The 13,225-nt window shown below is 43.9% G+C and overlaps 1 long non-coding RNA gene across 1 annotated transcript; it reads left to right on the plus strand.

Annotated features, from left to right (window-relative positions):
* The first annotated feature begins 1,593 nt into the window (after positions 1–1,593).
* Positions 1,594–8,792, plus strand: LOC128331802 (uncharacterized). The gene is made up of 3 exons (XR_008310432.1): positions 1,594–1,713; positions 8,103–8,169; positions 8,659–8,792. It is a non-coding gene; the product is annotated as an uncharacterized LOC128331802 (long non-coding RNA).
* Positions 8,793–13,225: the final 4,433 nt, after the last annotated feature.

A 13,225-nucleotide genomic window follows, 5' to 3' on the forward strand; every position in this document is an offset into this window, starting at 1 on the left:
GCCCCCCATGTGGGAGAGAAGCTGGAGGGCCACAGGACACGCCGGGACTGAGACGTCTGCCCTCGGAGATCATCCCAGAAACTGATCATGGGTCGTGGAAGAGTCTGGGCAAACAAAAGACTAATCAGCCTTCACCCCCGCCGTTTAATTGGCTTGTGGAACTCACTGCCACAAGATATGGTGATGACCGCTACTTAGATGCCTTTAATCCGCGACCAGACAACTCGTGAGACAGATGTATCAATCCGTGGTGTAGCTGCAAATTCAGACGTGCTGATGATCTCCATGATAGCCCCAATGGCCATGCCCACACCAACAGCCAGAGAAACTCAGATTTACTGGCTCTTCCTCCCTGAACCCGCACATACACACATCAATTCTACCCCTGGAATAAATGGCTGTTAGGTTTGATGGCTAGACAGAACTTCCAAGTACAGAGGAAGTATACCACTGAATTAATGGAGGGACGATAGGAGGGGAGGGCTATTGTCATCGCTTCTCTTGGGGTTTTGGGAGCTTCTTGGGGGCATTTCATTGGTCATTGTGGGAAACAGGATGCTGGACTAGATGGGCATTCAGCCTGCTCAAGTAGGCCTCTTCCACTATAGGTCTGAGTTTTATGAGATTTATTTCTCAATGAAATAAGTGATCTAGACATGCATGACGCAGCATAGGATTGCAACTTGCAAGCACCCCTGGGATGCAATCTCCATGTACCCTGCCTGCAAATTAGTTCTGCTGAACACCATGGCACAATTGATCCTTCAATCCTACCTCCCCAAACGTGTCTGCCACACACATTTTCCCTCTTCTAGCAATCAGCTCTGGCCTGCTTTTTAGGATGCCTGAGGAAGGGCTCTGCAATCCTGTGTAATGAAAAAGGACAAATTCTGTATCCTAACTGAAATGGATATCTTATTCTCAAGAGGTTGCCAAGCACAACAGTTAAGCATGGTGGTGATGTATTTAATATCACATGCAGTGTGGCCCTTAGTTTGGAGTTCTAAACAGATGCTGGCGCTTAGGGACTCACGCCACATCCACTGGGAAAATGGAATTCCCCACTACTGACACATTTCAGAAATTTTAGTGGGACACACAATAGACTTATTAAATTGATTTGCTGTTCCCTCGCCCCATAGAAACTTGGGAACTGTAGTTCAATGAAGGGCGGGCTAGGACAGGTGTTTCCATTTTGTATCCCCAGATGTTGAGGAAGAGTTATTGGGTGTTTGGCGGGTTTTTTTTTTGTCACAATGGACTAACACAGCTTTGGAAAAAGGCTGGAGCAGGGATTCCCAATCTTAAATCTCCAGCTGTTGGACTACAACTCTCATCATCCTCAGCCACAATGGCCTCTGATTATTGTAGTCTAACATCATCTGGGAACTCTCTCCGAACTAGAACTCCCAGGATAGGACTGGTATAAAGTACACCACCTACATCTCTCCCTAGTGTTTCAGGATAAATCTTTGCCCCCACCTTTGCAGGTGGCAATTATGATGTCACCTGTGGTCTCTCTATGATGATGCACTCACTCATTGTCTCCATGGGTGATGGCTAAAGCTCAGTTAGGTGGAGGATGCAGGAGAAGAAATAGCATCTCACAAGGGCAGCTTGGTTCTCCTCCTCCTATCCCCAAAATCACTGGGATAATCATGGCAAAATCATTGTGCTCCTTTTATATACACAAACGAGTGGTAAACCTGCCAGGTAAGTAGTATCTTTTTGTTCTAGAACAGCCATTGAAATGGCTGGAGGTGGTTTGAAACCAAGCAGTCCAGCAGGGACTTCTACACACATGGCTTTTAGCTCGCATTTTCTCCAGAATGGAGGATGTGAGTTCACATACCAGCCAGATTTATCCCAAACTCACAGTGGGTTATCAGGGACCAGTTCACACACGATTCTGGTTGCCCCCGAATTGGTGCTGCACATTCTAGCTTAGCCCAAATTATGTCTGGAGTTAAAAAAAAAATCCTCTATTTTCAGCAGCTTAAAAAACAAACCCACCAAGGCTTCTGGTATGCCTTTCTGCTTCTCCGAAATGTTTGGAGGGGGCATTGCAATAATTCGGCTTTTTTCAAAACTCATACTTTCGTGTGTGTGTGAGGGCGTTTAATATTTGCTGGGTGGATTATCGGGATGGCAAGAGTCAGCAGAAGGCGCTGCTTGGCAATTTGTCTCGCTGGTGTTCTGCAAGGAAGGGAAGTTTGACAGCTACATTCCTTATTGTCTTTTGTGAACAAAGTCGGTGTAGACTCTTAGCGACCACATACACAGATTCTATCCAGGATGATCTGTCTTCAACTTGGCCTTTAAGGTCTCTCAGTGGTGCATTCATTGCTGTTGTAATCAAGTTCATCCACCTTGCTGCTGATTGTCCTCTTCTTCTCTTTCCTTCAACTTTCCCCAGCACTATGGACTTCTCAAGGGAGCTGGGTCTTCGCATAATGTGTACGAAGGATGATAGTTTGAGCATTGTCATTTGTGTCTTGAGTGAAAATTCTGGATTGGTTTGTTCTATGGTCCATTGGGTTGTTTCCCTGGCATTCCATGGTATCCTCAAAAGTCTTCTCCAAGCCCAAAGTTCAAAAGCATCAATACATTTTCTATCTTGCTTCTTCAAGGTCCAGCTTTCGCATCCATAGTGTGTCACGGGGAAAACCATTATCCGAAAGATTCTAATCTTTGTAGGTGTAAACACGTCACAACATCTAAATATCCTTTCCAAGGCCTTCATTGCAACCCTACCAAGTGCTAGTCTGCAGCATATTTCTTGACTACTGGATCCTTTACTGTTGACCGTTGATCCTAAAAGGCAGAAGCTATCCACCACTTCAGTGTCTTAATTATCAGTTCTGAGGCTGGTTGCTGTACCCATTGTCATTAGTTTAGTCTTCTTTACATTTAATTGTAGTCCCTTTTTTTCATTACTATAGCTTGCAGATCACCCGCATTCTCAGCTATCAGAGTGGTTTCATCAACATAGCACGGATTATTGATCTTTCTTCCTCCAACTTTAAAACCATGTACATCTTCTTCCAATCCAGCTTCTCTCATTATATGTTCAGCATATAAGTTTAATAAATAAAGAGAAAGTATGCAGCCTTGTCTTACTCCTTTGCCGATCTGGAACCAGTCTGTTTCACCATGTTCGGTCTGGACTGTGGCTTCCTGTCCTGTGTATAGGTTTCTCATGAGGACAATGAGGTGTTCTGGGACGCTCGTTTTCCTAAGGATATTCCACCACTTGACATGGTTGACACAATTGAAGGCTTTTCTGTAGTCAATAAAGCACATATTGACTTATTTCTTATATTCTTTGGCTTTCTCAATTATCTAGCGTGCATTAGCAATGAAGTTGATGTATGGTAAATTAGATATAGAAGTGCACAGATTGACATAAGCAACGCCGTTAGCTAAGTCTCAAACACTGCAAGAAGAGCTTTGTCAGTAGTTCTTATTACTGTGTACTGATACTACTTACCTGGCAAACTTACCTGGCAAACTTACCACTCGTTTGTGTATATAAAAGGAGCACAATGATTTTGCCATGATTATCCCAGTGATTTTGGGGATAGGAGGAGGAGAACCAAGCTGCCCTTGTGAGATGCTATTTCTTCTCCTGCATCCTCCACCTAACTGAGCTTTAGCCATCACCCATGGAGACAATGAGTGAGTGCATCATCATAGAGAGACCACAGGTGACATCATAATTGCCACCTGCAAAGGTGGGGGCAAAGATTTATCCTGCAACACTAGGGCGAGATATAGGTGGTGTACTTTATACCAGTCCTATCCTGGGAGTTCTAGTTCGGAGAGAGTTCCCAGATGATGTTAGACTACAATAATCAGAGGCCATTGTGGCTGAGGATGATGGGAGTTGTAGTCCAACAGCTGGAGACTTAAGATTGGGAATCCCTGCTCCAGCCTTTTTCCAAAGCTGTGTTAGTCAAAATATCTGTTTGACCACTCAGGTCTGGCTGTGGGTTACTGTGTTCATATTGTTCCCAACCACCTGGGGCCAAGTGAAACCCCATCCCAAGGTACAGACAGTAGTCTATGCCACCTAGCCTAAGGACTACTGGGTGTGCACACATGCTGACATATATTCTGATAATTGCCAGGTTAAGAGGTCCAGTGCCCCTCACATGGTGGATAAGAATCCCACGAGTGAGATGGGGCCCTGTTTGGGTCAGCAACATTGACCTTGCTTGGAGACCCACATGGAGGGGAGGTGGGGCCCAGGTTAAGGCCTTTACCCGTGTATGGGGAAGGAAAAGAAGGTGGAGAGCTGGTTGCATCCTCCCATTTGTATCCAAAATGATACCACATGAATATTGTGCCCACACCTGGTTATCTTGACACTATGAATGGGGAGTTTGTCCCTGCAAGGGCTGATTATGGGCCCCCTCAGGAGGAGTGTCAAGGTGCACAGCTGAATATGGGGAAGTATTTTTTCTTTGCATGATGGAGGACCTACCCATACCTCGGTATGTTGTTTACTTGTCATGTTGTTTATTTTCTTGGAGGGGGGTTTGGAATGGGTCCCAGGGAATATGGGACAATAATATATATGTACATGACCAAGTGGGGATCTTGCATGATCCTGGAGAACAAGACAGTTGCTGAAAATGAAACATGCAGGGATGACATGTGCATCTGGGGTACCCCCTTTTTGGGCGTTTATGGCTCAGTATCACCTGTGCCTACCACAGATAATACTCCTCGACCAGTGTTTGGTATGGGGGGATGGCAGGTAACTCAGGGGGCTTTAGCCTGAATGACCAATATAAAACATCCCTCAATCATGGAGAGAAGAAGTTGAGAGGACAGAGATATGGATCAGGCAACTTTCTGACACCTATCCTGAATGAACCAGGAAGGTATTGGCTTTGTGGCCGAGCAGCATACGAAGCGCTACCTCCTGAGTGGAAGGGTCAGTGTGCCCCATCCTATTTGGTCCCTAGGTAGAGGTACATCAACATATGAATGCCTACAAGGTATTGAACTTGGGGAGCTTTCTGCATCGGGCAAGAAGAGACATTAAGATATTAGTGCGAAACACAGGGTATCATAAAGCCTGGAGAGCAATCTTACCCGGTCTAGGGGTGATTGAATTGGAAAGAGCAATCATCACCATTTCCCAGGAAGTTGAGAAATCATCTAATGATACTTTGAGTATGCTGCTGGACCTGCAAGCAGAGGTCCAGTCTTTATCTAAAATGGTGTTACAAAACCGAAATGTTTTCAAAATGCTCACTGCCCAACAAGGGGGAGCCTGTGCTCTGATTGAGGAGGAGTGTTGTTATGTTGTTATTAGGACTTAACAAAATAACTGTATTAAAAAAATGTGCAGATGTACATGATATCCTGGTTTAACTTATTATTTTCCATGTTGGTTTTCAGAAGGAAATTATTTAATGTTTCTCCTGTACAGATACTATTAGCATCACCCCAAGAACTGCTTCTCATGCTAGTGTTCACTGATGGTTGTAATGGCTTTGGGCCATTTGCTTGTTGTTGTTTTATTAATTGTGTACCCTGCTACTTATCTACCGTTAGAGGGTATGGAACCTGTTGAGAGCCATGTATACACAGAAGTCTTAGATTTGAACTATTCTGCTCGCAGTGACTTGAGAGATTTACCCCTTCAGGGAATAAACTATGAATGGAGGCAGCTTTATGCTAATGGGAAGAGAAGGGCAGGCTATGCTATGGTCACCACATCCTCTGTGCTTGAGGCCGCCCCACTGCCCCCTGGAACAAGTGCCCAACTGGCAGAACTGGTAATGCTTGTTATATACAGAACCCTGATTGCTCAGTTGCTACAGGCAGTTCAGCCCACAGCTGTGGCAGTTATGCATTGCAAGGGACATCAGGGTGGGCAAGACCCTATAGCGCAAGGGAATGCCTTTGCTGATTCCATTGCCAGGCATGCAGCGCAATTGAGGGCGGTCCCTGCTTTCCAAATTCCCTTGGCAAACCATCCACATCCTTTGCCTTTGACCCCTGAATATACTAAGGAAGATTTGCAGTCCCTACCCACTTTGCCCCATGAGGACTGGACATAGAATAAGAATGAGTGGTGGATAAAGAGATACGAGCATACATACTAGATGATGTATGTGGATGGACAAACTGTAGTTTTCCAGGGACAAGATGGTACTCTGGGTAGGATGGGATCTGATGAATTGATATATAAGCTTGGGAACAGCTACCCAGAGGATGATTTTGTATGATCTCAGAGTATGATGTGTGAAGTGTTGGTGCACCCTAAGGAGGGGATGATTGTGTATAATGATGTCTTGTATGGTCTCAGAGTGTGACATGAATGTGGGGTATTGGTTCCTTGGAGGAGAGGGAGAAATAGGTTGCTACAACGGATCTGAAGGTTCAGATTCGAACAACAGAAAGGGGGGACTGATGTATGGTAAATTAGATATAGAAGTGCACAGATTGACATAAGCAACGCCATTAGCTAAGTCTCAAGCACAGCAAGAAGAGCCTTGTCAGTAGTTCTTATTACTGTGTACTGGTACTTTTCCTTTCCCTTAGAGTCAAAGTAACCTGCTAGTGCTGAAAGATAACGAAGGGGAGGCTGACTGTCTGCCTGCATACGTGTTTATAGTTTGTTTCTTGGCCTTGGTCAGGCATCTTGGCATCAACATGCTGTTTTCCTGTGTAGATGACTTTGGCATTTTTCTTGTATAAAGGTATTGCTGTTTGAAATAATTCTGGTCCTGCACATTGGCATTAGCCAAGGCAGCACCTCTGTACTTAAGGCAGAATAAACCTTTGGTCTTAAAGTCCTCTCATCTGGGCTGATTATTGACTCCATCTGCCCAGAAACGAACCTCCCCTACTGGGTCAAGTCTACCCTAATACATCAAAGTCTCTTGTTCCTCGGCCTTTTCTGAAACCAGCTTGAACATCCAGCATTTCCCTTTCCACATAGGGCTCTAATTTGCATTGGATGATCCTGAGCATTATTTTGCTAGCGTGTAAAATTAAGGATATTGTGTGATGGGTTATGCAATCTGTTAAGTCTCCTTTCTTTGGTATGGGTATGTAGACTGACCTCTTCCAGTCTATTGGCAACTATGTTGTTTTCCAAATTTGCTGGCATAGTTTGGTTACAGCCTTGACTGATTCTTCTTTTGTAGGGATGAGCCCGGACCGGTCCGGAGGCCATTCTTAAGGCCTCCAAACCGGTCCAGACATGAGGGCGGTCCGGCAGTCCGGCACTGGTGTGTGGGGCTCTTTAAGGGCAGGGGAGGGTGTACTTACCCCCCTCCAGCCGCATTTCCCCCGCCGGTGTGTTCGTTTTGTAAAGCGTTGGGGGTGGCAGGATACCTCCCTGCCGCCCCTTTCCCCTGTCGTCAGCAAAAGGCTTCAAAAAGCCTTTTGCACGTGCGCACGTCACGTCTCCGTGTCACGTGTGCGCGTGTCTGCGTGTCACAGAGACGTGATGTGCGCATGCGCAAAAGGCTTTTTGAAGCCTTTTGCCGACGACTGGGGGAAGGGGTGGCAGGGAGGTATCCTGCCGCCCCAAAAGCTTTACAAAACGAACGCACCGGCGGGGGAAACGCGGCGCGTGGGGGGGGTAAGTACACCCTCCCCCGCCCTTAAAGAGCCCCACACACCAGTGCCGGACCTCAGCTCAGCGGATCCATGCACATCCCTATTCTTTTGTTGCCTGCCATATTTCTGTAGCTATTCCATCAATTCCTGTAGCCTTCTGACTTGGTAATGACCGGAGTGCTGATCTAACTTCATCTTCCCTTACTAGAGGTTCTTGCAAGTAGGGAAAATCTTCTAAAGTATCTTGGACATTGACGTCCCTGCTGTACAGATTTTCAGTATACTCCTTCCATCTCTGTTTGATCTCTAAATCAGTTACTATCTTTCTAACAGCTTTCTGAAATTCCCTATTAAGTTCCTTCCTGAGGTCTTTATCTTTCTTGACTTTGGCTTCTCTCCTCTTCTGGGCAATTTCCGTCGTCTGTTCTGACATTCATTCTGATTTCTTCTGTTTCTTGGTCTGGCAGTCTCTTTTCACATTCACCCTTAACAACTTCTTTGCTTTCATTCCACAGTTCCTCTGGTTCCCTATCAATGAGGTACAGAACTTCAAAGAAGTTCCTGATGTTCTCCTTGAAAATGGTGGGTACATTCTCAAGATCATATCGTGGGAGCTGGATAGCTTTGTTTTTCTACTTTAGCTTAACTTAGAACTTGCACATGAGCAGTTCATGATTGGTTCCACAATTGGCCCCCAGCCATGTCTTTGCTGTTATAACGTATCGGGTTTATATAGGGTTTGAATTATTTTACTGTTTAGCTGTTTTATTGTATTTTTTTTAAAAAAAATATGCCTAATCGTTGATTAATTTTAACTGTTTTATTATATTTGTGAACCACCCTGAGCTATTTTGTAAGGGAGGTCTAAAAATTGAACAAACAAACAAATAAATAACTGAGCTCTTCCACCTTTTTGCACCAATAATGTAATCAGTTTGATTTCTGTGTATTCCATCTGGTGATGTCCACGTGTATAGGCTTTGGTTGTTTGAAGAATGTGTTAGCAATGAAGAGATCATTGAATTGGCAGAAACTAACAAGTCGTTCTCCTGCTTTGTTTCTGTTTCCTAGGCCAGATATGCCGACTGTGTTTTCCTCCTTACCTTTTCCAACTTTGGCATTCCAGTCTCCAGCCACCAACATCACAACTTGTTTGCATGTTCTGTCAATTTCAGACTGAACTTGAGCATAAACCTCATCAGCTTTCTCTTCTTCTGCATCAGTCATTGGGGCATAGACTTGAAGAACTGTCATGTTAAAGGGTTGTCCACAAAATCTAATCCAATTGATACTAAGCGGTCACTGACTGCATTGTACCCAAGTACTGTCATTGCTATATCCTTCCCAAATATGAAAGCAACACTGTTCCTTCTTTGGTTTTCGTGTCCTGAGTAGTAAACGGTATGGTTTTCTGACTAAAAGTGTCCCATTCCAGTCCATTTTAATTCACTGATGCCCAAGATGTCAATCTGTAGTCGATTCATCTTTCACTGTGTCGAGCTTTCCCATATTCTTGCTTCTTATGTTCCACGTTCCCATTGTAATTGTCTTTGCAGCTTCGGATTTTCTTTTCCCACACGGCAACATCAGCTGCTAGACGTCCAAAAGGCTTTAGTCTAACCGCGTCATAGACACCATTGGTACTCTGAGAGATCCTTTCCCCTAAACCAGGGGGTGTTGGGAGTTGTAGTTCAGCAACATCACAGGGCAAAGTGGGAGGAGAGTCCACATTCGAAAGAGGGCATTAGCAACAGTATCAAAAAGGCCAACGGAGCCATCGGCAGAAACTCAGAAAGTACAGAAATCAACAGAATTGATGGGCAAAAAATGGGGAGAAAGGGAATTGCGCCCCCTTGCTCTGAGTAGTCATTCTTGCATCACAGAATACAGCTAAATCAGCAGCATGTCAATTTCAAAGCAGCAGGCACTCCAAAGCTACTCAGTAAATCCATAATGTGACCTAGTGAACAAATGAGGGCTCATGAATGCTTAAGCAAGCGGCAAGGAAAAGGAGTAGAAGAGCGCCACCTGCTGGAGAACAGCATGCTGTTGTTTTGACTAAATCTAGCAGAACACGGACTGTCAAACTAACAACAACAACAAAGGCCTTGTGCTTTCTCTGGGATGTGATTGGTTGGAGAAAAAACCAGGAAAAAGATCTGAAGGGAATGTGGAGAGGAGTGGACCGTATGTGAATGGTTCATTCACATTGAATTAAACAGCTGTGAATCTACTGTTAAGCAATTTCGCTCTTCGAGTACCCCGTGGCATGAAGCCATGTCTGGATAACTTCCAGATGGGGCAAATATTTCAGCATCTCTAAATGCCAAATTCTTTTGCTTCCTTTTTTTGTTTGGCTCTGTGAATAATCTTTGCCAAGGCTTAATTCTAGATACAGTAGACAATGTAAAAGATATTACATTGCCTGGAGAAATAACTCACCCTGGAAATAGACCATCTTAAACAGGAAACTACAGACAAATGGACAATAATAAGACAACCTTCATTTTGGGAATCATCTGGAAAAGCCTAAAAAAATAGATTCTGCCAAGTTTAAGAAAGTAAACTCATAACAAAAATCGTGATGCAAGGTAAGGAATATAACTTGTTGTACACTATTTCAGAAAAAGGAAAGTGAAAAACTTCAGATATTAACATCACTGACATGCTTGCTAAAGAAAGCAGCCATTTGGTTTCTTTCCTAGAGAATGAGAGCCACACCATCACAACATGCTTTAATAGCAGCAAATGGCTTGACTCGAAATGCATGTTTTTCAATCAGTTTAAGGAAGTAACAAATCTATAACAAGAAATCTGCTACACATAGTTGCACTGTTTCAAGAAGGTGGAAGTGTAAAAAAAAAAAATCACAGGTGGTCACCACCAAAATGGAGATAAATCCTTAAGAGGTAAGCTCTTTTTTGACAAAAAATAAATAAATGGCTACTTGGGTTCTTTTCTGGCCCATTCACTTTTTCAAACCAATCACAGAAGACATCTATCATGGTTAAACATTGATCTGACCATTTTGATTACTGTCTTACAGATTGAAAGGTAATTTTACACTTTAAAGGGAATTGCAATTTATCTGTTCTCTCAAGAAAAAAAGAGATACTTCCCCAAGGTAGGTAAAAATACACCTTTGTCTTGCATGGGAACAGTCTTGTGTGGAGAACTGGATGGAGGCAATCTTTATTTGCAGGAAATGCTTGAAAAGCATAAAGCAATTCATGGTTTCCCACATGCTTAAGAAAGCAACAAACTAACAACAAAAAGTCTAGTGTGAGAGAAGGAAAAAACATCAAAATTATTGCTTTACTTCAGGACGTGAAAAAATATCATCAACATGGAAACAGACCCTTAAGAAGTAAATTCTTTATTGCTAGTGGAAGTGGCTGCTTGGTTCCATGTTCAGCCTACTGGCCTTTTCACACCAGTAACTGGAGACATCTATCATGGTTAAACATTGAACCAATCATTTTGATTACTATTTTGTAAATTCAAGGAATGAGAGCCAGAGTGGTATAGTGGTTAGAGTGCTGGACTAGGACCAGGGAGACCTGAGTTCAAATCCCCATTCAGCCATGATACTAGCTGGGTGACTCTGGGCCAGTCACTTCTCTCTCAGCCTAACCTACTTCACAGGGTTGTTGTGAGGAGAAACTTACAATGCAGTTTCTGCATTGTAGAAATGCAGTACACCGCTCTGGGCTCCTTGGAGGAAGAGCAGGATATAAATGTAAGAATAATAATAATAATAATAATAATAATAATATACAAGCAACTGCAATCTATCCGTTCTCTCAAGAGAGAAAGTGATACTTCTCCAAGTAAGTGAAAAGGACACCTTTGTCTTGCAATGAATTGCACACCTCTACTGTCTCTGCATGGTGATTTACATGAAGGACAGCAATACAGCCTGCAGGACACCAATCAGCCATTGCAGTGGGAAGGTGAGCTGAGGGAGCACTTGCTTATAGTCCATGCTCAGGGTAGCACCGACTGCCACTTTTGTGGTTGAAAAGGAATTTTCCTCCAGGGTAGATTGGCTAAGATCCTGGAGGTTTATCATCTTCCTCTGGGCATCCAGCAGGGGTCACTTATTAGGTATTTGACATGACATTAAAATATCTTTAAAACAAAGGCTCTCACATTCAGGCACCCAGAGGTTGTTGGACTACAGCTCTCATCATCCTCAGCCATAATGGCCAAGGGGCACTGTAGCTGGGGGTAATGGAAATTGTAGTCCAAAAACATTTGGAGACACAGCTTTGAGAACCTTTGCTATAAAATATTGTTTTAAAAATCATGTTTCAACAAAAATTAAACTTAACTCCTTTGTCTTTTCCCCTGATATACTGAGTACAAATTCTGAGCTTGTTCACAGCACACATTTAACCCTTTTCCTGAATCATGAAATTTTATTCACAAGTAGGACTTATTACTCCTGAGTAGTTCCACCCGTTACAATGATGCCTCCCAACTTTTCCAGACCATGGAACCTATAATAACAGTATGTTTCACTTAGGGGAGTGCAGTGGTGACACCGTACCTCCTTGCCACCCCGGTGCACATCAGACTGGAAGTTCCTAGTGCACGTGTGCACGCCTAAGCGATGTGTGCGCGCACACACTGTCAACATCTGGTCTGACACGTAGCAGTGTGGCAAGGAGGTATGCTGCTGCCCCATGTGGGACCATTTTAAGCACTGCACCAGTGGGGGAAACACATAGTGTCTCTCTGTGTGTGTGTGTGTGTGTGTGTGTGTGTGTGTGTGTGTGTGTGTGAGAGAGAGAGAGAGAGAGAGAGAGAGAGAGAGAGAGCACCCTCCCCGATTCTGCCCCCGCATTCAAACTGGTCCGAACGCCAGCTCGGCCTTCAAGGAATAGATCGCCAAACTGCTTTGTACACATCCCTAGTGGTGAGTTACCCCCACCCCAAGTATGGTGGACTGTGCAACTGTAGTGCAACTTACTTCCATGTAAAGGTGTATAGGATTGTGCTGCACAGCAGCCATTTCAGAACCAGGAAGTAACGAGGTGTGCAATCTCTCTCCTCCTGTCTGTGAGTAAAGATTGCCACTTTTCTTTTTTCAGGTAGTACTCCTGAGCGCTTAATAGCTGCAGAATAGAAATTCAACTTGTGCAGCCTTTCCAACTTGGAGCTGGGATGACAAGGAAAGCAAAACCTATTGAATGATGCCTATTGTGCATTATTAAAGGCACAGGCATCCTACAAAAGAGGGAGGGGGACTGTCAACTCTTGCAGACATCTCTTGTGTTGGGAACATAGGAAACTGCCATATACTGAGTCAGACCATTGGTCTATCTAGCTCAGTATTGTCTTCACAGACTGGCAGCAGCTTCTCCAAGGTTGCAGGCAGGAATCTCTCTCAGCCCCTTGTGTGTAAATCTTTGTCGATATATCATGTACAAACAACCACTTTGTATATAATTGTGCTTTGGCAATGTACTGTATGCTTTGGTAGTTTGTTGGTTCAATAAAAAAATCTTGTCCTATAAAAAAATTTTTTTGTCCTATCTTGGAGAAGCCAGGGAGGGAACTTGAAACCTTCTGCTATTCCCAGAGTGGCTTCATCCCTTGAGGGGAATATCTTACAGTGCTCACACATCAAGTC

This window comes from Hemicordylus capensis, chromosome 6 (genome assembly GCF_027244095.1).
Source record: "Hemicordylus capensis ecotype Gifberg chromosome 6, rHemCap1.1.pri, whole genome shotgun sequence".
NCBI classification, from domain to species: domain Eukaryota; kingdom Metazoa; phylum Chordata; class Lepidosauria; order Squamata; family Cordylidae; genus Hemicordylus; species Hemicordylus capensis.